Consider the following 24,057-nt stretch of genomic DNA (forward strand, 5'->3'; position numbering starts at 1 on the left):
CTGCAACAGAGAAGAAGAAATAGAGATTCAAGAGTAAGGGGGAAAAGGGAGGAGGGGAAACAGGGAGAGGAAGAGGAAGAAAAGGTAGAAGGGGAGGAAGAGAAAGAAAAGGTAGAAGAGGAGGAAGAGGGGGATGGAAACAGCAGGAGAAGGGGGCTGCAAACAGAAAACAGTGGTTTTGGTAGCACAGGCTGGAGGGACAGCACAGCCAAAAGCAAAGGCAGGAGCCAATGGGCCAAGCTTGCCTCAGGATGCGCACAGACCACAGGGTCAGAGCACCAGCATCTTGCAGGGTGCCATCCCCCCTGGCAGGGCCATAGGCCAACACAGCTGGGCCAACTTCCCAGAGAAGTGCCTTGGCATGGGGGCAGCATGACACGTCCCTTTCCAAAAACCTAGGGTATAGGACAGCCCCTTGATAGCTTGCACACATTGCATGGGCATGAGAACTAGGAACAAGCACAGACCAAGCCCCTGAAAGCATGATGCACTACTCAAGCTTGTGCATGGAAGAGACTCTGTCTCACCAGGCACAGCAGATCCATGCACAACATCATGTTCAGTTGCTCAGTTTGGACTTTGGAGGCTCTAATTTACAAGCTTGAAAGAGATGTTGGAGTACCACTTTTTCTGTGAAGAGAATGTAAAGGAAAAATGGTCTTTCTGGTTAGAGCAGGGTGATGAAAAGCTTCTCTGATGGTGAGATTTTACTTTTAAAATTTTGCTTCACAAGCAGCACATCCTTTCCCAAGCCTTCAAGGTTTAATTTTCTCCCGTTCGAGAGTTGAGCAGCAATTCTCTCTCCTATGACCCAGAGTTGCTGAATTTGCCCCTGCAGCATCATCAGGACAGGTCCAAAGGACAGTCCTTGCCTAGAGCACAGCCACAAGCACACACCACAGAAGATGAAAGCCTTGCAGGAGGCTGTGGCCACCCACAGAGAGGTTTGCTCCTTGAGCACCCAGTACAGTGAAAATTGCTTTACCAAGGGTAAAAAAAATTAGCACAGAAGAAGTTCTTCAGCTCTTTTCAGGGACTTACATAAGCATTCCAGAAACATCCAGCTGAAAGCTGCTTGCCAGAAGGTGCCCAAACCTGGGGTACAAGGGGTGTGGTGTGGGGGGCGCTGTGCTATTGTGATCCTTCCTACAGTGCAAAGTCCTTGCAAAGACAACATACGAGACAGAAATCCAACAGCCTCTGCTCCGCCCTGGAACGCTCTGCTCACTGTCATGCACTCATGGCATTGCTGATGGGACAGGACCTCCTCCTGGCTCTGACCTTGTCCCAGACAAGAAATAACAACACTAAAAAGCCAGTGCAGTGACTGACTGTAGCCCTGTGCTTGCTGCCAACCTTCTGACTGGGTTTGCTTTCCCCCAACACTTGACAGCATTGCTCTCCTGTGAATGCTCTTAAAGAAGCTTCCCAGTTACTCTCTCCCTGCCCAACCTTGTCTGTCTTGTCCTTCGAAGAAATGTTTCTTGTCCCATCCCTGGCTCCTCAGCACTTTCCACGAGCAGCCAGCACAAACCGAAGCAGCCCCAAGGCTGCTCTAATATATGATCAAGGAGGTTACTGGCGGGTCCCAGCACTGAAAACCCATAAACATGGAAGAAAGCCACGCTCTAGGGGAGTGAAATTCAGGCCACGCTGCTGTAATTTCTGGCTTTCTCCCCTCCTTGCACATCTGCACTGGCCACCCAGAGTCCCTCTGTTAAGCTGACAAGTATTTGGCACCAGAGTCAACATTTTCTACTCATTCAGGGTAAACACTGCAAGCACTCGGAGGAACAGCCAGGATGATTTCTTGTGCTGTTTGCTGTGAGTCAGGAGTGTATTAAGTTTGCCCTTCATGCTCATAATGAAACCATTTACTCAAGAGCAAGTGATGGCTGTGAGAAGTGTAACAATGCAGCACTGCTCAGTGTAATTGTATTTTATAATGAATATCTGTAATAATTTGTCCAGTTTGTAATTATTGCTGCAATAGGTTTGTACATAGGAAAAATGGTTACCAAGCACGCAGCTGATCTTACTCTGTGCTGATGAGTTAGGGGAAATTATCGTGTATTAAAAAACTAATGAAGGATATAAAAATGCTCTCAGCTAAGCTTTCAAGGAGAATCTGGCAGAATTATCGGAATGGCACAATTTCAGAAACATTACTAACAAAATCAATAATTTCCCTGACAACTCCTATTAAAATGTACACTTCATCCTGCCCTCATGTATGAAAAAATAACTTTATTCAGGGAAGTTAATTAAAAGGGATGCCTTCTTGAATTCTGAGGACAGCAGAGGTATCAAGATGTAAACTGCCTGTGGGTGTGCTCTGGCTTGCTGTGTGTGCCATTCCTCAAAGCTTCACAAAATAATTCTCTCTCTCACGAAAAGAAACCTGGGTGCCAGTTAAGAAGGATTGTTCTGATATTTAGACCCAACACCAATAGGACTTCTTTGAATAATGCAGAATAATGGGGCATAAAGTGCCACTGCCAGGAGGTGGTGTTATTATGCAGTTTTCCAAGTGATCATTCTAGGGCGTGAACAAGTGCTCCTTGTTAGGTAGATGAGCACTGCTGCTGTTTCTGCTGTAGAAGGCTGTTAGGAAAAAGGGTAGGGAGAACAAATGCCAAGTCCGCTCTCTGTATGAATCTCCAATCAGCAAGAATTGCTGAGGCAAATTTGTCCCTGTCCCTGGGATGAGACTGCAATCCCGGAGAAAAGGATTACCTCCTAATGGTGTTTGAGAAACAGCAAGTATATGAAAATAACACAGGCTATTCTTAGAGCATGCCTGATCTGCATCATGCTGCCTTTTGCCTGCTACAAAGCCCCTCTGCAGGGTCCTGCACGCATGTGGCCATGTGGCAGTGTTTGATCAGTGGAGGAGGAGGAGGATCAGGCAACCGCACGATTTATCCTGCCTCAAAGCAAGGACTGCTTTCTACAGTAATCTAGGCTGTGCACTCCTGTCACCCTGCTCTTCCTGGACCCTTCAATATGGTCTCTGCTTCTCACTCCTCTGCCAGGCAGAGATCTGCTGTAGAGAGGTGGCTGTGAGGATGTGAGCAGGAACAAGCTACCATGGGGCTGTCTGTGAGTCTGTGGAATTCAGCCTGTGTTCCCAGTGCCCTCACCTAGCCCTGTGCTCCTGCTGCGTTCAGGGTGTGGCTGTATCAGCCTGCTGCCTGCAGTCCTCTTTTTCAGAGGTACGTGTTGCCGTGCAAGGCTGTTTTCTTGCATTACAAGACATGGTGGGAATGAGACAGAGGTGGGTGGCTGGCAGAGCCAGTACAGCTTGGCTAAGGTTCACAGAGCAATGTGGACTGACTGCAGCACTGAGCTCTGCTGAGCTGCCACTGGGCTTTACCAGCTAGACAGCAGGCTGAAGAGACCCAAAGTCCTGACAGCGCAAGCACATACTGAAATTTGGATTTAAAATCTCTCTCTGACCTGTGGCCCAGAGGCCAGCACAAACTGTGATAGTGCTTGTACAACAGAAAACCAAAGGGACAATGATTATGACCTGGAACCCCCAGTGCTCAGTCACTGCAGGGCCAGGAACCAGAAGCCCCAAATCCACGAGACAGAGGGAAAAATCAGAAGATTAAAGCAGCCTCTAAGCCATTAAACATTTTCTTCTCCTTGTGACAATCTGTGGTCAATCTAGATGATGTTTCCAAGACGTCCCTTCTAGACAGAGGTCTAGAATCAACTTTGATTTGGGACTGACAGTGGTGTGTGTGCCATAATTTAATGTCTCCAGGAGCCAAACACTCAAGATCCCATGACTGTGCAAGACCACAGCCCTTGAAAAAGATGGATTTTTTTCTTCCTGTTTTGACCCTCAATCACACTGCCCGTGGGAAAAAGCAGTTTCTGGAGAATCTCTCCGACACATTTTGGATGCATGGGGATAGAGGTCCTGTGTTGGTCTAAACCACCAGCCTTGACACACCTCCCTATCCCTTCCTCCCTGCCTCCTGCAGGGACCCCCAGTGATACCATGGGGCAAGTTTTCAGCAACACACAGCTGCTGCTAGTCGGTTTCCCCTGAGCTAAAGAACCCTGCTCTGGCATGAAGACTGAGGGCCCATCCCACTGTCTGCACTTCTGTACCAGAAACTGCACTTCCCTGAGTCTGTAGTCAAAGCAATTGCTGAGGGAATGAGTTTCATCTCATTTCCGTGTACTGAAAATCAAAGAATAAAACACGTCTTGCAGAATTGCAGCTCCAGCTCTTCTCCTCTTCCAGACACCCAGCAGCAACAAGAGAAAGCTGGTAACTTGGGCATTCAAAGCTCTGCCCTCACTCCAAGTCCAATGCTGTCCATCAGGACTCATTTCAAACCACGATATTTCATTCAAACTGTAAAGATCTTTTGTCAGAACGTTCTCACACAACCCTTAGTTACAACAGCCCATGGAAAAGCCCTTTTGGCTGTTGATGGGGCACCAAAGAAGAGCTGATATGCCCCATCAGATGCAATGATCATCCAGCAGAGCCTTTTCTTGTGATAACTGCCAAAAGCACCTTGGAATAGGAGGACAGGCACATAGACATTATTTCCAACTGATCCTCTCCCAGTCCCAGATATTTGTGCCTCAGGGATTTCCTAGCCAGACCAGGTTTCTGTGTACTTAGCTTTGCTCTGCACATTTCTCACATTGCCCTTTGAGCTTCTGTAAGCTTTTGGCATTTGCAGTATCCCATGTGCCAGGGAGAGTAATGTGACTGCTAATGCCAGCTCAGTGTCATGGACAGCAAACGAAGTGATGTGCACTTGTCATAAGCATGGCAGCCCACCTGCCATTTTCTGGGCACATCTCTGGAAAGGGCAAGAGAGAGTGCCCAGATGTCTGCCTGCAAATGACACAGCACTAGCAGGACAGGGTTGCAAGTCTCCAGTCACGGGGAAGCAAACTGGCTTTGTGCGACGGCAAAGGTAGGGCAAAGAAGAGAGCTAATGCTTAGAGCAAAATGCCAGCTGGGGAAGGCACTTGCTTTAGCTTTGAGGTTGGCCCTGTGAGAACAAGTTGGACCATAAACCTTCTAACCCAGAGGCCTTCCAATCCAGAGATCTTGCCCAATTCAACTCTGCTGTGCACCTAGATCAGAATTCTCGCAGCTAATAAATCATCATTGTGCCCAGACCACCCACGAGCTGGAGCTGGAATAGCAAAGAACTGCACATAGTAACGGTGCCTCCAGTGGGCCAGGAAAATGACAATCTCTAAACACACAACTAATCAGCTGTTATAGCAGTCAGTAATGAGCTTGCCCATGAGAACATGGCATGCTGTTGCTGCCTGGACAGATACTTATTCCTGAATCAATAGAGAGAACAGTGCACTTACGCAGCTTGTCACCCATCCAGCTTCCACTGCTCACCCAGGAGAACTGCATGAATAGCTTGGAGGACTTTCAACTGCAGATTCATAGTTATAACATCCAGGCTAGGCAGTCAGGAGCGTGATCCTGCTGCTGCCAGTCCTGATGTCCCAACAGACAAACATTTCCCACACAGAGAACATTCAATTTTGGAGGGAGAAAAGCCATGAGGGGTACATGTTCTAGAGGTGACATTTCAAAGCCACATCCATCAGTGCTGCCTGTTCTAGCACTCACTTTCAGGTTCCCACAGAAACCTGCCACACTGATTTCTCATACATCTGCTTGTCAGCCAGTCACTTAATTAGCTGAAGTTAAAGCTTGCCATGAGAGATGGGCATGTGGCTTGGGAACCTCCCTGCCTCACACAACTCAGGTGATCACTGGGCACTGGACAGTGCCTGTAAAGAGGAGCAAGTGGCCTGCTGTAGGGCACCAGGCACCATGGGGAAGAAAGGTCCCAAATCATCATCACCAGAGCTGGGCACCACCACAGCCAGCCAGGGTCATGTAAATGGGCTATGGTCACAGTGAGGAGCCTGGACCAGACCCTGGGGCATGGTTGGAGCCAACTACCAAGAGCAAGGCAACTATTCCTCTTGCCATCCCCATCTTTGCTACGCTCTGCTCTCCTCCTGGATGTCCTTATCTGCTCTGTGAACCTCTCCAGAGGCTACAGGGGCTCAAGGCTCCATCCATGCTGTTACAGATGCAAAGAGACTTCGCTGCTCCCATGTCTGTCTCTGCAGCCCACAGCTCTGCTGACTGAGGCACCAGGGAGTGCTTCTGTGCACTTAGCAGCTTCACTGCTCGAATTTCTGACAGCTACTAGAGGAAGGAAGTTGTCTTTTTGCTGGGTTGGAAAAGGAGCTGATAGGGCTTTTCTTCTACCAAACTGCACCTTATGGTGAGGAGGTGGCAGCCTCACAGGCAGAGTGACACCCAAGTCTCTGGTGTAGGCATTAGTCGCAGCCACAAGGGATGTGTGCGTGGTGGGGAACAAAGGACAGGGCAACAAAATGCCTGCTCAGTCAACGCAGGGACAAACCTTCCTGAGGGACAGAAGAGGTGCAAAAATGGGCCAGATTATGCGAATGACCTTGCATAACACATTATTTTAACTATTATCCAGTGGTCTCTGACAGAGGAGAGGGTTCATTAGGGTTTCCTGTCCCTGCTGATGAGTTCCCATCTTTGTAAGATGTCCAGTGAGTCACCCATGCAGGATCCTTTGCTGAATCCAGCCTTGCTGACATGAAATGTCTGTACTTAATGAAAATTTTGCCTGCAGCACGCTGCAAACATGACAGGCAGGGAGAAGGAAAACCTGCCTGAAACGAAGCGTGACGCATGCTTTGGGAAGTGTGGATGTGATCTGATCTGATGTGGCAGCTTGGTTTGCTGGTCCAGCAGTCCAGGTCTGCATGAGGCTGCACAGTCCAATGCCTCCCAAAAATGTGATCGAGCACAACCAGTCTGGACACTGAAAACAAGGGGAGGGGGAAATGGTCCCTCTATTTTCCCTCTACCTCAGGAGCCAAAATTCATCTGGTTACTCTTATTTTCTTGGACGTCCTCCACCTCTTTCCCCAAGGTTTCCTGAATCAGTCTTTCTAAGACCACAGGGCTGTGTTGTCATTTCCATGTCTGCACAAATCAACTGCTCCTCTGGCCTCAGGATACGCTGAGTTTAAATGACGACATACGGCTCAGATACATAACAACGGCCTGCTCCAGAGCATCACTACCAGGAAAATCCCGGAAAAAGATCCAGCCTGCTCTTCCCTGGCCTTGCAGAAATACACAGTGTGAGAGGTAGTCTGCAGAGACAGGAAGACTGAGAGCTGTTGCTGCTTGAATAGCTGGGAGATGACAGGCACAGCTGATGCTCAGTGTCTCAGAAAATACTTTTCAGGAGTGGCGATTGCCAGGTAAGATGATTTCACATACTAGGCTGAATGCTGCTTGACTCTCCTCTTAGGAAGACTATATTGAGAAGTATTTGTCAGATCAGAAATGTTTTTTCTGGTGGATCATCAATGTTTGCTCTGAATTGACTGTGAATTTCATGCTCTGACTAATGCACTTCTTCATTCATCTGCCAATGTCACATCCTGCAAGAGGCCAGCTAGGTGAAGATGAATGGCACTCTCTTGATCTGCCCTAAACTAGTGCCTGAGCCTTTGGTGATGCTTAAATGTGTTTCCTTGTCCCAGGACAGCTGGAGCTGTGGCCTTCCCGTCCATGGCTCCGAATGTGGTAACACAGGACTAAACTGTTTTCCTGCTTTTTCCCAATCTCATTGCCATGCATGTCTAGTGAGGGTGATCCAGAGTCCTGAAAGCTACCTGAGTGCCTGGTGGAGGCAGTATCATTGGGGGATCAAACAGGAGAGATCCATCTAGATCAGTATCTGGAGCTCCAAGGACAACTTGCACAAACAGTGCAATACAAGTGATGACTAGAAAGGAAAACACATTTGATGTGAGTTTGATCAAAAACGCCCCCAGCAGCAATTACTTAAGGTACCTGGGAAAGCTGACAGAGCATAAATAACTTCTCCCCTGGCTTTTCACAGCCCTGCCCATGCCAGCTAAAAACTGCATTAGTCCTGAAAAGTTCATCCTGTGCTGCAAGCAAAGGATTGACTGCCCAGGGCTCAGCCCAGCCTAACATCCTTGCTCAGTATAAAACCCTGCAAATCCCGCTTCTAAGCCTACAGGGTCAAGAACCAAAATCTGACACTTCCCCCCATTCTGCCTTTCTGGGATTTTTTCCTGACTGACCTGGCTGGTCCAATATTTCATCGTGCTTTATTGGTGAGATTTGCCATGATGGTGGGATGGCACGTTGCAGGGAAGAGACACAGGAACACCTGAGAAGGGGTCTATGCTGGATTTTAAATCCCCACTAGAAAAACAAGCACGGTGAAGAATAAAATTGTGACAGGGTTTGAGTGAGAGAGGACCTCTGGGTCAAACCCCCATCGCTCTCCCTGATTGTCCTCATACACCTGATTTTCCCAAGGAAAGCAGCTGGAGACACATACAAGTGCTTCTTGCACCCAAATACATATGCAGATTTTCTTTGCAGCCAGGTTCCCCCTAACCACAATAATTGCTCTCACCTTTCAAATAAATATGAGTTGCTCCTCCCTGTGTGCACCTGGATAGTTGCCATGACAATATTCCTCAAACAGGAGACATCACTCTTATTGAAATGGCTTTGGTCTCCACAAAATGAATTTCAATGAGCAACTGCCAGCAAAAAGGACATTTCTGCAGTTCTGTAAATCATTTAGCAAACTTTGCTAAAGTAAAGCTGACTAAACAGAGCAGTGGGAACCATGAGAAATAATAGATCCATGTCTAATAGCACAGTTTCAGAATCAGGGATTCAAGGAAGTCCAAAAAACATCTGCTGTGCATGAACTGCTCCAGCAGCGCCACTGCAGCAGGACTTTGTATCAATCCTAGCAGTTTCCCTCCCAGGGAAGGCACATTTCAAATCCTGTTTGTCTGGGCTTTAGGGCAAGGGATTCTTGTTTGGGAAGATACTGGACAAGGGGGCTCGGCTGTGCCTTGCCACTCTGCCAGGGCTGCTGACAGCTTGCTCTGCTGCTGGAAGAGCAGCTATACATGGGAAAAGAAGACAAGGAATGTTCAGTGACAGCCGAGGTCATGCCACAGAAAGGGCAAACATCAGTACAGAATGTGCAGGTCCACTTTCAGAGAGCAGCATCCACTGTCATTTTAATTCCATCCTCAGTCAGGAATGCACCTGATTCCTCTTATTTGCTGGCTGGCCCCAAAAGTCAGGCCCCTCTTTTCAAGACACTCCTCTAAAACCTTTGGTGTGATGACCCAGATGCAGGATCAAAGCCTCCCAATGGTGTCACAGGAGTAAGCACTTCACCATGGCTACATTTATCATTCTTTGCCCAGTGAAGGATGCAAGTGACTGATGTCAAGACTTGGGCAGTTCCTGTGACCATTTCGTGCCACGCTGCTGACATGGGCATCACTCTGCTCCTCTCAGCAGCTCCTGTGTCAGCTTAACAGACCATGCTAAGCCGCACATGCACTCAAGTTGCAAACTGCAGAACAGAATGGCACTATCTCAGCCTGTGGTGCTGTAAGCAGTGTGATCTGTATTTGGAAGCACAGGACATCACAAGCAGAGGATGCTCTCTCTCCCTGGAGGGACCCCGTGGATGCTAATGGACTCCTTAAGCTACAGAAAAGCCTTTTGAACTTTTATGACCTTGTCACCAAGTGTCACACTCAACTTCTATTAGAAGAAGTTGTAAGTTAATTCCTGTCAGGGCTCTAGGGAGGTCCAAGCGTAATGTTAACATTTTAGCAATTTAAGTGACTGGCTGCAAAGTTCACTCTTGGTTCAGACCCCCTTTGGCAAGTCCCCCATGCTGGACCAGTATCAGAGGTTACCTGATGAAGTAAAAAACATGAAGCCTCTGGGTAACAGCATACGAAATGCTGTGATTATACAGGCTTGAAACATCAGGGATGCTCATTTCTGAAGACCATAACCCAAGCTGAGAGCTACACCCCAGTGCCATGCCATGCTGTCACTATGTCAAAAGACAAACCCTGCAAGGGAGGTGATCCAGATCCTGCATTCTTATCCCCTCTATCCAAGGATAAGGCCAGCAAGCTCAGACCGTGCCCCGAAGTACTGCCTTAAACAGTGACAGTGTTTGGACCATTAAATCAACAAATGACCCCAAAATCTCAACTCTAAATTCTTCACTAAAGGTGCTGCTTGGTGTTTTCACACTGCCATTTCCATCCTTCGGAGATTGCTCTGCCCAAGAAATAGCATGTATTGGGGTTGAATACCAGCAATGGGGTTGGTCTCTGCCTCCAGCCCAGCTAAGTCTTCAGACAGTTTGGTAGTTGTTTTTTCTTCCCTCTTCCTTTCCAATGATTTCCATCTCCAGAGGGCAGAAGAATAAAGTGTGTCAGCTGAGAGGGGATTTTTTCCTTGTCTTTTTGAACAGTTCCAGGTCTTTAGGAATTGTCAATGATTACCCTCATAGAGACCTTTCTGAAACTAATCTGAAAAGACCAAAGTCCTAGTAGACCCTAATGTCCTCAGGCAGGTGCTAGAAGCTGTGCAGGCCTGTGGGACCCATGTGGAGGGTGCTGCCACAGCAAGGAGTTACTCCCTGCCCCTGCTGAAGGGTTTTGCCACTCTGGCATTTGCAGTATCCTGAGAAGGGCTATTCCAGTCCAGTCTCCCTGCTGCTGGACACACTGGAGGTCAGGAGCATGTGGGCAATTTCAAGAGCCACAATTCACACTGTGACTGACACACCATCTGTTTACTGTAAAATAAATTAAACTGTGAAATACATCCCTCTCGACTGAAACCCTTCAAAAGAGACACCAGGTCTCCTGAAATCCCCAGTGATATGTGAGGTTAAAGCCTGTGGTGGGAGCATAAAAGCAAACACACGTTTGCTCCCTCCCAGTTCTGAGATAGGCAGGAAACCAATCCTATGAGGAGGACAAAAAAAATTCTGCTTTTGTCTCCAGTTACCAAGGAGATTGTTCAAACAAAGCTAAAATAAGAGGAACCAAGTGGCCAAGAGAAACGTGAGAGTGGAATAACACTCAAGAGCTTTGTGGCTGCTTACTGCCTAACAAGCTGGGCAAGGTGCCTGATGATGGGCTCAACCTTGGCAAGCAGCTCTTCCCGTCTTCCCAGGGGAAAATGTCCATATTTTGGTTTACATGTTGGGTGAAAATGGCAAGGAGCATTTGAAAAAGACAATTCAGGGAAGTCCTTGCCCACAGAGATCTCAGCCATGTGTCAGCCCCATTTGTGGAAATCATGGCAGCAGGACACAGCCTTCAGTGGCCTCAGCCTACACCTGTGTGTTCAGGCCATCAGAGGAGATCTTCCTATGGGAGCAAACTAAATCCAGCTGTACGTGGGGCTAAAAATTACACCTTTCGTGGCCAACTCATCAGCTCCAATGTCTGTCTATAAGTTCAGAGGACTGGCAGATATACTGAATACTGAATGGAAAAATCCTACTGCAGAGCCCCGTGGGCACACACGTGCTGGATTTGCTGCTGTGACAGTCATGGAATCATCGAATCATTAAGCCTGGAAAAGATGTCTAAGATCATCAAGACCAACCATTAAAAGTCAGAAGACAAAGACCACCAGACTGTTTGCAAAGACAGGGCTTTCTCAAGTCCCAACTCAAGTCAGGGCTGCATAGGGGCTGCCTCAAGTCCAGCTGCACATTTCTGTTATGCTGGGAACTACAGATGTTACGAGGATGTGGCGATTCCCACACAAACCTTAGAGCCTGTAAGCTGGTTTCCATCCCTCCGAAATCCTTAGTTAAGACAAGAAGAGGGAAAACTTCCCAGACACTGTTTCTTCAGCAGATCCTTGTACGTTACACATGCTCATCCGGATGCCTGGAGCCATCAGCGCTGTGAGTTAAATGCAGTGCCTGTCGTTCAGTTTGCCCACGGCTTTCCGCTATTTTAGAGACTGTTTCAGCTGAGTGATAGTTTGCCAGACTTTAGCCATTCAGACTGAAACTTTCTGTGTAGAGTGGCCGCTCCTGAGACAGTAATGAAAAGCCCCACGATCTCAGCTTTGGAAAAAAAACAGCTGCTTTGCCCTTGCAAATATTTTTTTCCCAAGCACTATATTGAGTAACTCCGTCTTCCTTATGCTTTGGTGCAGAGGATGAAACTTAGCAGAAGGATCTCTCCAGTGCTCAGGATGTGCCAATTTGCTTAAATTAGATCAAGTTCTAAGACTCTAAAAAGTTGCAAAATGTGTAGGCTTCTTCAAACTGGCAGCTCAAAGTCTTGGAAGATTTAATCTGCTCTGGAAATGCTCCATTCTTTCCCAGTGCCAAACCTGCTTTTGCACAGGCTGTGCCCTCAGCAGGGCTTTTCCTGTGCCTGGGAGCCACTGGGGAGCTGGGAGCTCTGGCAGCGGCAGGAAGGCTGGCTGGCCTGGGTACTCATGGCAAGGGCAGCTGTAAGGCCTAAGGAAACTCCACAACCAGGCCTCCTGTCCTCCTACTTACTGTTGGCCTCTGATCTACCAATGTCTTCAGGCACAATGACTTTGCATCAAGGACTTGGCATCCTTGCTGCAAGGATGACAGGCTCTCCATAGTAATTTTGGTAGCCCTCCTTACCAGCTTGTTCTAGATAAAAAGTGAAGCTTGCTGGGACATATACACTTGCCCCCTCATACTCAACCTGAGATCTGAAGGGGATGATTCTCCTTTTTTGTCTGTCCTGATCCTGAGCTCGACTTAGTGAGCCAGGGCTGCTGGAGAAAGCCAGAGGCACAAAACCAGAGCTTAACTCTGGACCAAAGCACTCGGCTGGGTAGGTGGAACCTGCTCCTTGTGTTGGCTGGCTGCAGGCGGAGTGATGCTACAGAGAAAACCCTGCTGCTCCCAGGAAGGGCAATTTGATACCAGAAGACTTAGAAGCATTTGAAGCACAAAGAAGAAGAAATGCACCTCAGTATTATGCTTGGGAGTTTCTCCCTAGCGTGGGCATAGTGGGAACCACAGGGATAGTTTAGGAGTTGTTGGGTGGAAGGAGGGCAGGAGGGAGGCCAAGGGAACAATGACTTCCTGGAGTCCTCACAGTGCAAAGTTGGGGAGGGGAAGAAAGATAAAAATAAAGGTAGTATGGGTTGCCTTTGGCTCCAGAAAGACATACTAGTGATGGCAATTACAGCACTATAAAAGAAGTTAGTTTTAAGAAATGTTCCAAAGACGCTGTCAGGATTCAAGGAAACTGCAGCAAAGTGTAGTAAGAGGAAACTAAACTGACCAAAACAACTAGTCAGGAAATACAGCTGCCTTTTACATTCTGCCCCTCTTCCTCTCTGAAACTCATTTGCTTTTCCTTCAAGCATGGACAGGTGCAGTTGTGGGATATTAATGCTTTCAAAGAAGAGAATGAAATCTCAGCAGGGAAGTCCATTCAAAGATAGGCTGAGGTGCCCTTTCAAATGCTGTGCAATGAAGCCCCCCTGCTGTCATTCATCACATCAGTTCACACCATCTCATCATGATATCTAGTTTTTGGTTGAATATCAGGATGTCCAACAAAGCATGAGCATATTTATTTACTACAGTCAGGTAGGGATTATCTAGTAGCCACATACAGTTAGAGTTTTATTTTCTCACCAGAGTTCGCATTTTTAAAGTTATTTAGGTTAAATTAAACCCTAACCACAACAGAGTTCAGGCATGGTGAGTGAGGGTTTCTGGCCATGTGCCTGAATGTGATGGGCCAGAAGCTGCAAGAACACCCAAAGACTCAGCCTATGGTATCATTATGTGCAGCAAAATATGTGGGGATTTGAACCAAAGCTGGAGAGAAGAGCTGTGAGGCCACAGAATAAAATCAAATTCCCCCCTGCTGCAGTTTTCAGCAAGTTTTGACTGCATTTCAAAATGAATCAGGAAAATCTCAGTAGCAAGTAGGGAACAAACCCCCAAAGTGCTTAGAGTATGGCAGCACCAGGAGAGCTGGGGTGAGTCCCAGCTCTGCATGCACAGGGCTCATCTGTTTGGCTGAGCCAAGGTGCTTGGGGGCAGCTGCAGCAGCCTTGGACTCGGGAGCCCTCCATAGAAGTGAACATTTGTTCACGGTCATTGTTTCCCCAGAGGAACCTTCACAGAGCACATTAGCAAAAGTCTCTAATTTTATTGGCACTACTCAGGGAAGATGTCAGGGTATGGAGAAAAAAAAAGTTTAGGAATTTGAAATGGTGCTGTATGCATTTGCTGAGAGAGATTTTCAATTTTCTGCCTCCCTTTCTGAGAGCTAGACAATGTATCAAAGAACAAGCTTGGGTTTTTCTTTGCTTTGTTTTTGTTCGTTTGTTTTGTGTTGTTTGTTTTGTTTTAAAAAAGAACCCTCTAATAGTGGCCTTTATTGTTTTCCAGTTTATAGCTGCCAGAGAGCCTGGAGGATTATTCTGCACAGAGCTATAAATGATGCCCCATATTAGTGATTGCTTTCACTGATCTTCGGAGGAAAATTCCAGAGTGACTCGTGAAGATGAGATTTCCATTTCTACAACTCGAATAAACAGCTTCACATCAAAATCCTAGCAGACAGGCAGAAAAACATGTTTCCATGGTCCCAGAAACCCAGATAAAAATGCCCAAGGTATATTCCAAGTGGACGAAGATTTGCGTGCAGTGGGCCCTGCCAGAAAAGCAGCAGACAAAAATGATTTCCAGCTGAAGAGCAGAGAACCCTGTACCATGTCCTTGGGCTAGGCAGCATGCTCCAGCGTGAGGGAAGACTTTTCCAGGGGGCAGAAAATGCCTACCTGAAACAGCTGTGCAATAAAAAACGTCAGAGGGAGACTGGTTTGAAAGCTGAAGATAGAAAAGATTTACGTCTGATTCACACAAGATCTAGGTATAGGCACCGATTCCTCTGTCTTTCCTGTGAGGCAGAGCAAGACCCACGTCAGCCCAGTCACTTCCCTGGTGCACATACGGTATCCCACAAATAGCAGGGTCATGTATATCTAATAGGCACTGGTGCACACACACATGCACAGCCTGGAGACGCAGCCTCAGACACTTGTAGCCTCCATGCTGGCTTGTACTGCTTTTGCCTTTTTAAGTCCAGAGCAGCCCTCTTTCCCTTCTGCTACTTCTGCTTGTGATCATCAGCCAGCCATAGGTTAGGGTTTGTTTTCCAGCTAACGGGCACACACAAACCCTGTAAACATGGTGTGTGGAGAAGGGATGGTAACGCTGCAAGCAGCACAAACCTGTTCGCTGACATGATGGGAGTTATAATCCCCACGAATTTTGTCTTTTATTAGGCCTTCTGTATTCACTCTATTATTCATGAATCCAGCCTCGTTTTCTCAAACTGCAGGGAAAACCAAGAGCTAATCAGGATGAATAATTTTTGGGCTGGCACCCTTCACCTGCTGGCACACCATGAAGATGCACCTGGTGGCTGCATGGATTTCCATGCCAGGGCTGTAATGAATACTAGAAAAATGAGAAATATCCAGGCAAATCAAGACCAGCTGTGAAAGCTGCAGCTGTTGGGAAAAATTTTACAAGCCTGTAGGGCTTCCCCTTTTCTAGCATGTTGATAGCTACAGGAAACAGACACTTCTTAAGGTTTTCACAACTGGGTTTCAGGAGGACTCATCAGCCTTATTAAATATAGTATTTCACTCTGTGAACCATTATTTATTTATTTATCTTGGCCCTGCAGTCCCCACAAAGCTGCCTGGAAGTGAGGAAACATGGCCTCACTTCATTTCAGACTGAAGAAATGCTCTGGATCTGCAAGCCAAAGGAAAACAGAAGTCAAGTTAAAAATATGTACATATGTATGGATATAGATTTGCAGTTATTCTTTGTGGCATTGGTTTGGGAATTTGTTCTGTTGCTTTCATTGTGTTTATAGACCTTCTTTCCAAATCTGATCCTTAGAGAAACATATTTTGTTACTATATTCATCAACCATTATGGCATTTTGACTTGCAAAGTGACAGGCCATTCCACAACCAGGACTGCAGCAAGGCCCTGGTAAATAAGAGAAACTAGGCTGGGAAGCGAGATATGTGCAAGGTTTGTTTGTATTGTTTGTAGCTGTTTATTTAATGAAGATTTTTGCACAAACTGGATTCCATGTATTGATGTAACCAAGTTTGATGCCACTCTGTAAGCGCATCCAGGTGACAGCTGATTTTTCCCACTCTCTCCATGCTGTTTGCTGCTTGCTTTGGCTGTGTGCTCAGACCACAAGTGTGTTTGTCCTGCTCCTCCGTGTGAACATTTTTTAAAAGAGTCCAAATGGCTCAGAGGAAAGGAAAGTGACCGACTTTGGAGCTGGCTGTGCACACCAGCCATTTGCACCAATTTGCATGAGATTTGCATTTCATCACTAATCACTACTCAAATGTGCAGAAAATACAATTTTAATCAGCTGACTGTGGGCAAACAAAGTAATCTCTCTCTCTTTCGAGCCAGCAATCTGTCCCGGCATCAGAAGGAGTGTAAATTGCCACTTAGATGGCCTGGGCTTTTCCCAGGCAAGTCAAGCTGCCAACCTGAAGCCTTCAGGATGCCCTTCTCTGCCCATCCGCTCTCCTCTGGTTCCCTCTCCCTTGCAGTGACAGTTTCTTCCAGGAAAGCAGTGTGATGCTCTGTGCTACCCATGCAGTTTTTACTGTCAAGTATATACCAGCATCCCAAAGCTCATACCTGCAAGCAGAGCTTGGAGGTATTGAGGCACAGGACTCATCCCAGAACTGTTGAAACCAAAGGACTTGTCCTCAGCAATGCCCTCCATCACTGGACAGTTTGGTATGTCCAGGGAACACCATTCAGGCTATGGGGAAGCCAAACAGAGTGGAGAAATCTGCTTTCACACCTGGGGATGGGTAATTCACTGGCAGTGGGCTTTGCAGGGCACCAGGAACATCTCCTGATCCATCAGTTTTCCTGTTTTTGCCATGGGTTTCAACTCTTTCCATAATCTGCATGTGGCTTTCAAAAGATGCCCCACTCTCAGAGGTCCCTGATCTGCACCTCTGTCCTGGGGGACCGTGTGGTGTCACAAAGGAAGTCACAGTCTAGTTTTCTTGCTGGGAAGGTGAGGCTTACAGGATCACCAATGCACTCCCATTTTCCTGCCTTGCCTCCCTTCACTCCCTCTCCTTGGGAAGTCCATGATGGTTTGGACTTTTCAGCCACGTTCAAAAATGCATTTTGGCACAGTGTTCTTTTTAGACAATAGAAAGCTCTGGGCTGCCAGCAGAATGCTGGGGACAGAAGTGGAGGTTCGTAAGCCTGGGGCTGAGATATTCAGAGAAATTCCAGCTCTGCTTGTGACCGACTGTATGAGGTTTCAGGAGAATGAGCCAGGCCAACATTTCATCATAGCCTTTGGAGGAGGATGTCACCCAGTCAAGCTGGCCCAGTGCCCAGTGGCCGGTGTCACCCTAATGGGCAATGGGCCAGTTCAGCAGCGCTCTAAGTACTGCCTTTTTAACAAAAGTATTGAAATGGATCTGGATGTCTGGCCTTAACATACCCAGATTAACCAAGGACTGGTTGGTTGCTCAGCTGCTATTTTTAGTTTCCAAAAACAGTGTGACCATGCGCTGCTCTACACTGTCTGCCTGTGAACACTTTCAGCTTGATTGACTCAGGAAATGATTTGACACAAGCATTCCTATATCTGTTACTCCTCTCCAATGTCCCCATGGTGCTCATCTTCCACCTCTTTCCCCACTTTGGGCTGTATTTCAATGCACAGGATTGAGTGGGTGTCTCCAAACGCTGGTGGACTGGTTCCCCAGAAGCTGCCTTGGAGCAACTGTGCTGCCAGGCTCAGTGGGATGCTTCCCAGCAAAACCACCCGAACATGCAGGTGGTGTCTCTGAGCCTCTGGTGCTTTACTAATCTAACAGACTGCTACATGCACTGCCTCTCAGGTTCATTTTACCAATGACAAAACACACTTTTGGAAGCAGCAGCTGTTCGGGCTCATGCACCAAAATACCTCACCAGCTTCAGAGAAGGGAGACTTGATGGGGCTAAACCAGCCATGAGGCAGAAATGGCTCAGCCACTTTGGATTTGCTTGAGCAGCCTTGGTAGGCGCCAACTGAAACGTCCCAGCCAGCTGGAGCCATCTGGAGGGCTGCCTGCACATCAAGATGTCCAGACCTGCCTGGAACACACTGCAAAAGGGATGTCCGACTAGGTCAAAGCCAACAGCTCTAGCTCCAGCTGCCTTTCTCCCAACGTCTCCAGAGCTGAGTGCTGTCACACCAGGCAGGAATGCCATGTTCCTCTTCCCAGATAGTTAAGCCACTGCACAGGCAGAAACTCACTGATAGGGAGGCGTGAAATCCAGCACTGAGCTCATGCTTAAAAACCAGAGGTCCTGCAGGACTCTTTATCTCTCCTGCTCCATGAAATGCAGTCAGATGAAGCTGTGAAAAAGCAGCCATGTGTTTTTTTCCCCCACTTGTGATTCTCAGAGAAAGACAAGGTCTTTAAAAGCTTAGGCAATTATTAGTGGTCTGTCTCTATTTTTGACCAAATCTCAGTCCATCCGAAGAGGACAATTAAGTTTGGATCTAGAAGTCGAAATCTACTTGAAAAAACCCACATTCAACCACACCCTGAAACTCTTCAATGTGAGTTTAAATTCCTGCTGGACTGGGAGCTGCTCCTTTCTAACTACTGGAAGTCAAAGGAGAAAGTTTTTTCCTCTGCAATTCATCATGATTTTTTTTTTTTTTTTTTTTTGGTCAGAATGTACAAGATGTAAATTTATTATGGGTAGATATTTTCTGCAGAACAGATGGGGCCCTGTTGTGCAGATCTGAGCGTTAAGCCTTTTCTGCATCACACTTTCCAGCTGCTCACTGTAACTCCCCAGCCAGCAGTAACACACAGCCCACACCTCACCCGTGGACACATCTGGTCTCATCATGCTGAGGACTGTGGTCGCCAGTGGTCCCAAAAGCAGCAGGGAGGATGGCTGCACACAGAGGAGCTTAGCTCTGGCTCAGCCTGGCAGTGGCTGCCACCAGCTCTAAAGGGTTTGGTAGTACAAGTGAGAATGCCCCTGCTGACACCAGAGACTGAACTGGCTCTTTTACCCCTCCCATCCTCAAAACCTCCTTGCCCTGGAGGAAAAAGTGTTGAAGGACGGGAGGTCACCAGAGACCCATTTTCTGAAATATGCTATTTATGACTGAAAATATGTCCATTTTTCCCATTTTTTTAAAAAAAATGATGCATTGCCTTGTCTTTGGATCCATTTAATGTAATTTGTGCTATTGGTACTGCATAAACTAAATGCAATATTTATATTGCATTTGCATTAACATTGAGCTTACGCAATATTGTTATTGCATAAGCTAGATGCTTATGAATTCAGTCAATTCATTTACAATCTTACTTCCTATGTTCGTAATAACACAAGGCTCACAATGCCCCTAAAGCACCCTCACTGGCTCCTTGCCAAAATGACTGAAACTCTCACTTGTTGTATGAAAGCGACCTCCCAGTCCTAAATCCAGCTGTCCCTGCCTCGCCAGTCCAACAGATCACAAAAGCTGTTTGGCCTTCTGGCCCAAATAACAAAGCTCCAATGCCTTTCCTCATGTCAAAGGTAAACTGTAAGACTCCCGTTTGTGTTGCACCACTCATCATGGTTTCCAGCTCCATCCCCCTTACATCACTCCAGCTAATCGCAGATGGACTCAGCAATCCCATCCCATCATGAAATGAGCTCCATGATATGATCAGTCCCCTAAAAATACTGCTGTTTCACAAGGGGGAGGGCCTGGGCGGGAGAGTGACAGCATTCCTGCTCTGGCATGTTTTGGTCTAGCCCTGCTTGGTTTTCAGCCTGTTCAGGGATATGGAACAGTGATCTTCCATCACACAATTAAATAGGAACCACTTCTTCCTGCATGGAGTCATCTGTTGTGGAGAGAGCGTGTGTGAGATGGATCCCCTTCACACTTGCCATCTCCAAGGAACATGCAAAAAGACTTAGCAAATCCCTTTTTTTTCCCAGGGAGCCATTCTCTTGTCCGCTGGCAACCTGGCTTTTAGGTGGGAGGATAGAGAATTGTATGTGAGAGGTCTGGGGACACCAGGCAGGAATTTCATGTCCCTGTGAAACCGGAGGGAAGTGTGCTGCTAGTGCCAGGTGTGGCAGGGCTTCCAAGTCCTTCCTCACACACTGTTCCTGCCAAATGCATCCATGTCATTTGGCTTTTCATTTCATCTCAAAAGCAGGTGGACAAAGGCTGCTGCTGCACCCTGTCTCCAGTCGGGGCTGTGGGCAGCATGAAGCACACATAGGTGTCTCAGACCTTGACAGACCTGGGCATGCTTTCCCCCTGAGTGTGCAGGATCACTCATCTTACAGACTGCCCATCCCCTTGATTAAAACATTTGTTATCCCTTTCTGATCTCCACAATCCATGCAGAGAGTGATGCCACTTGCCAGGTATCATTCAATTAGAAGCACGTAGGGGCAGGGTAGCCCTTCTTTGATGTACGCCCTTCCCCAGCATATTCACTACTGAACACTCTGAGCTGAGGTCACACGCACCCCCTGCTTCCTCCTGGCACTGCTCCTGCTGCCTCCATCACTCGCTCTGTCACTCCCTCCCTCCCCAGCAGCAGGGGCTGCAGGGCAGCCCTGACATTTATCCCAGGAGGGGAAGCTGAATTACGTCAGAGTCAGCAGTGAGAGCTGCCTCCTTGGCTCATCCCTGAGTCTTGATCTGCCAAGACAAACGCAGGCCGGTTGCAGAGGGCTCCTGGAAGGGTGCCCAAGTGCTCCTCTCACTTCAGTCTATTTCCTCTGAGGGCACACCTGGTGAAACAGAATTAAGGGAAATCATGCCCTCTCTCCAGGTACATCCCACATGCCGGCCTGACAGAGAAAGGACTACGAAATGTAATTAACACCTGGCCCTTTTTTCAGGGTTGACTTTTTCTTCTTGGGAGGAAAGGGAGTTGCGTGGTTGTAACAACCCTGCCAGTGCCATGGAAGTGCTGTCATGCAGCCGAGCCTGGGGACATTCCTGGCGTGGGTCCAGGCTTCCCAAGCAGAAAGCAGTGCTCATCCCTAGCTTCCATCTCCTGCTAGCCTGCCCCCATATGGCCTCAGCATGCCCCAAGGCATGGCTTGGTTTTGGGAGCAAGAGCACCAGAGCAATGGAAAAACCTGCAGCATCTCTTCAGGCAAGGATACAAAGAGTTGAGGAGCTGTTGGGAATCACTGGGCATGACTTCTGAAGTAATGAGGAAGTTGGTCAGTGCACAGGGATGTGTAGGGATTGCCATCTGGAAGACGACAGGGCATGCAACTTGCCCTGAATGCTGCATAAATGGCATTAGATCTTTGAAAGATGAAGGTGACCTTGAGGTGTGTTAGGGGATATTTAAAAAGCTCATGAGGTGCCAGTCATGGAAGAGGAAAGTTTTCCTGAGAAAAACTCAGGGTATTGGGGTGTAAACACCCTGTCTGCTGGGCAGGGGAGGTGATGGTGCTGGTGACACACAGGCAGGTCGGGCTGGCTGGCAGGGAGAATTCATGGCAATACAGTCCATGCAGCAGAGACCACATCACAACTTCTTCTGTGCCAGGGGAACACCTGGAGTTACTCTTGGATTCCCTCCCTATTTCCCCCCCCATTGCTGCAGCCTCTTTTCAGTGAGGGAAGAAACCTTTTCGCAGTCTGCATCAGCTGTCAGCTGCCCCGAGAGCAAAACAAGGCCAGAGCAGAGTCTGCGGTGCCGTGAGGTTTTGGCACAGAGGAACATGGGAAGAAGCACGCAGGTCGCAGACTGGCCCCAAAGGAGGGGAGTATGGTGCTCCTGTTGCACCCAGCACTTGATGTCCAACATAGTTAATGCCTCCTTAATCACTCATAAGCCAGTCCGCTCTGGAAGAGTAATAATAATGATAAAAAAAACCTCTTCAGTCTCTTTGCTTTTTATTTTTCTGTTTGTAAATCTCAAGGCCTTCAACAAAATACTGCCCCTGCAGAGTGAACTTAACCATTAACCTACAAAGAGCCAATGATGATTATGCCTCTGAAAATAGATTTTATCCATTCCTTCCACTCCCCTTTACTGATCTAGACACAAATGCTTAGTGATTGTTACTTGGCAACCATGGTAAAAATGTACTGAGCCACACGTGGCTACAAAGGATGAAATCACTGTCATGAAATTTCCAAAATAAGTACTGTAATACCAGAACACTTATTCCTAAGAGGAACAAATAAATCTCTTCCTTATATATTGTTGTTGGTTTTGGTTTTTAAAAATAATTCATTTTTTTTATTAGCAAGGCACACTTTTTATTCTTGCTTCTTTGTGACTTGATTCATTTTGTTTTGCTGTAGTGAGTATTGCATACATTTCTACGCACATACGGGCACACAACGTTCAGGAAACCATAGATATCCTCTCCTGAGGCCTGGCTGGAAATACAGAGTTGTAGGAGGGTTCACATATGGGCAGGGACATCAAGAGGTCTTTGGTCAAAGCGAGGTCAACCTCCAAGCTAGGGCAGGGTGCTCACATATCTGTACAGATACGTTCATGTGCACTCTTTACAGACTCTCAGAAGCAAGCCCAGAGCACATAATAAGAGGCTAATTCACCTGAGACTGCTTTAAACTAGATATCACTAGTGCAATGAAAAGCTGAGATGGATACCAGTTATTGATTAATCAACTGCTTGAAATTATTGTTGTCAAATATCCAACTCGAGTCTCTATAAATCCATTCTTCTCCTACGGCTGAGCTCCTGTATCCAACGCGATGTAGTCCCAGGGAATACCAAAACCAAGATGACACTTGTAGGAGATACTTTTCCAGATAAAAAACATTTGAGCTTTAATCTTTGATAAAATATTTTCCAGTGAGAAAATGTTTGTGTCATGGCTCTCATGAAAAACTCTGTGCCTTTGGACCTGGTTGAAAGCTGTCCTTGGTAGCCTTTGATTAATACATGTTTCTCTGCTGGTCTCTCAATAAAGCAGGGAAGCAATAGATGTTTTTGCTTTGCTCAGAGGCCTGAAGGCTGGCTGACTGGTTTCTGGGCAGACTGAACCCCACACAATCAGAAAGATCTAAAACCAATGCACACCAAGCTGAATTTGTCAAACAGAAGCCCTTGAAGTCATTTAACTTCTCACCAGGGAAATATTTAATTTCAGAGATTAAACACTATGTTTGGAGACTCAGAGGCAAGATGCAATACTGATTAGCATTTGTCTTAAAGCCTGATTATTCACACTGTTCCTCTTTCAGGGAATATACCTCTTTCAAGCTTGCGCATAAATCTGTGCCCACAGAACTGTTTTCTCCTCTGATCAATACCCATTAGTTGCAACTTTTCCTAGATCTGAGCAACAAGGACATCTCTTCCTCCCCAGGCCAGTGATAGATTGGATCAGCAATCTGAAATCAGATTCACCCCAGTTTTCAACCCACCTCATCCCCAGAGCCCTGTATGCTGCACTGGTGCTCCTGCTTGTCCACCTCTGCTATGCTCCCCTCAGCAGTCAGAAAGGCTACAAGGGCAGTTTCAGCTCATGCAGTGGGAGTATCTGCTCAGCTACCTTCTGCCTCTTAGAGTGGAATTTTGTTGTCAGTGAAGCAATCTCTACCATTTCTTCCCACAAGAAAGGGCGTAGGGAGCAGGATCTGTCACTTCTCTTGAGATATTTCCAGGCTGTTGCAGGCACTGCAGCACGCTTGCAGTGTGCTGTGCATTGAATATGCTGGTTTGCAACAGGAGAAGCCTTTCCCTGCTCTGCTGCTGCAAAGGAATGAAAAGCCCTGGTAGCAAACAGTGTGCTGTGAACCCTGCAAGGGGTCCAGCGTGGTTATCCATTGAGGATGCTCCCTGGGCACAGGCAGCAGGGTTTGTTCAGCCCATCACAGCTGCTGTTCTCTCCCTCAGTCTTCTGCGTCTCAGGCTCCTCTACTGCTGAGCCTGGGCCCCTCTGAGTCCCACCTTGGTGATATGGACTAAACAAGGAAAACCTGTGAGCCCCAGATAGACCCTACTCCCTCACTGACATCTCCAA

The 24,057-nt window shown here is 47.3% G+C and overlaps 1 protein-coding gene across 3 annotated transcripts in view; it reads right to left on the reverse strand.

Moving 5' to 3' along the window:
* Nucleotides 1–24,057, reverse strand: part of SLC8A1 (solute carrier family 8 member A1) — a 114,659-nt gene that overhangs the window by 26,916 nt on the left and 63,686 nt on the right. The window lies entirely within an intron of this gene.

Source organism: Myiozetetes cayanensis, unplaced genomic scaffold (assembly GCF_022539395.1).
Source record: "Myiozetetes cayanensis isolate MyiCay16 unplaced genomic scaffold, myiCay2020 scf2-11, whole genome shotgun sequence".
In the NCBI taxonomy this organism is placed as follows: Eukaryota; Metazoa; Chordata; class Aves; order Passeriformes; family Tyrannidae; genus Myiozetetes; species Myiozetetes cayanensis.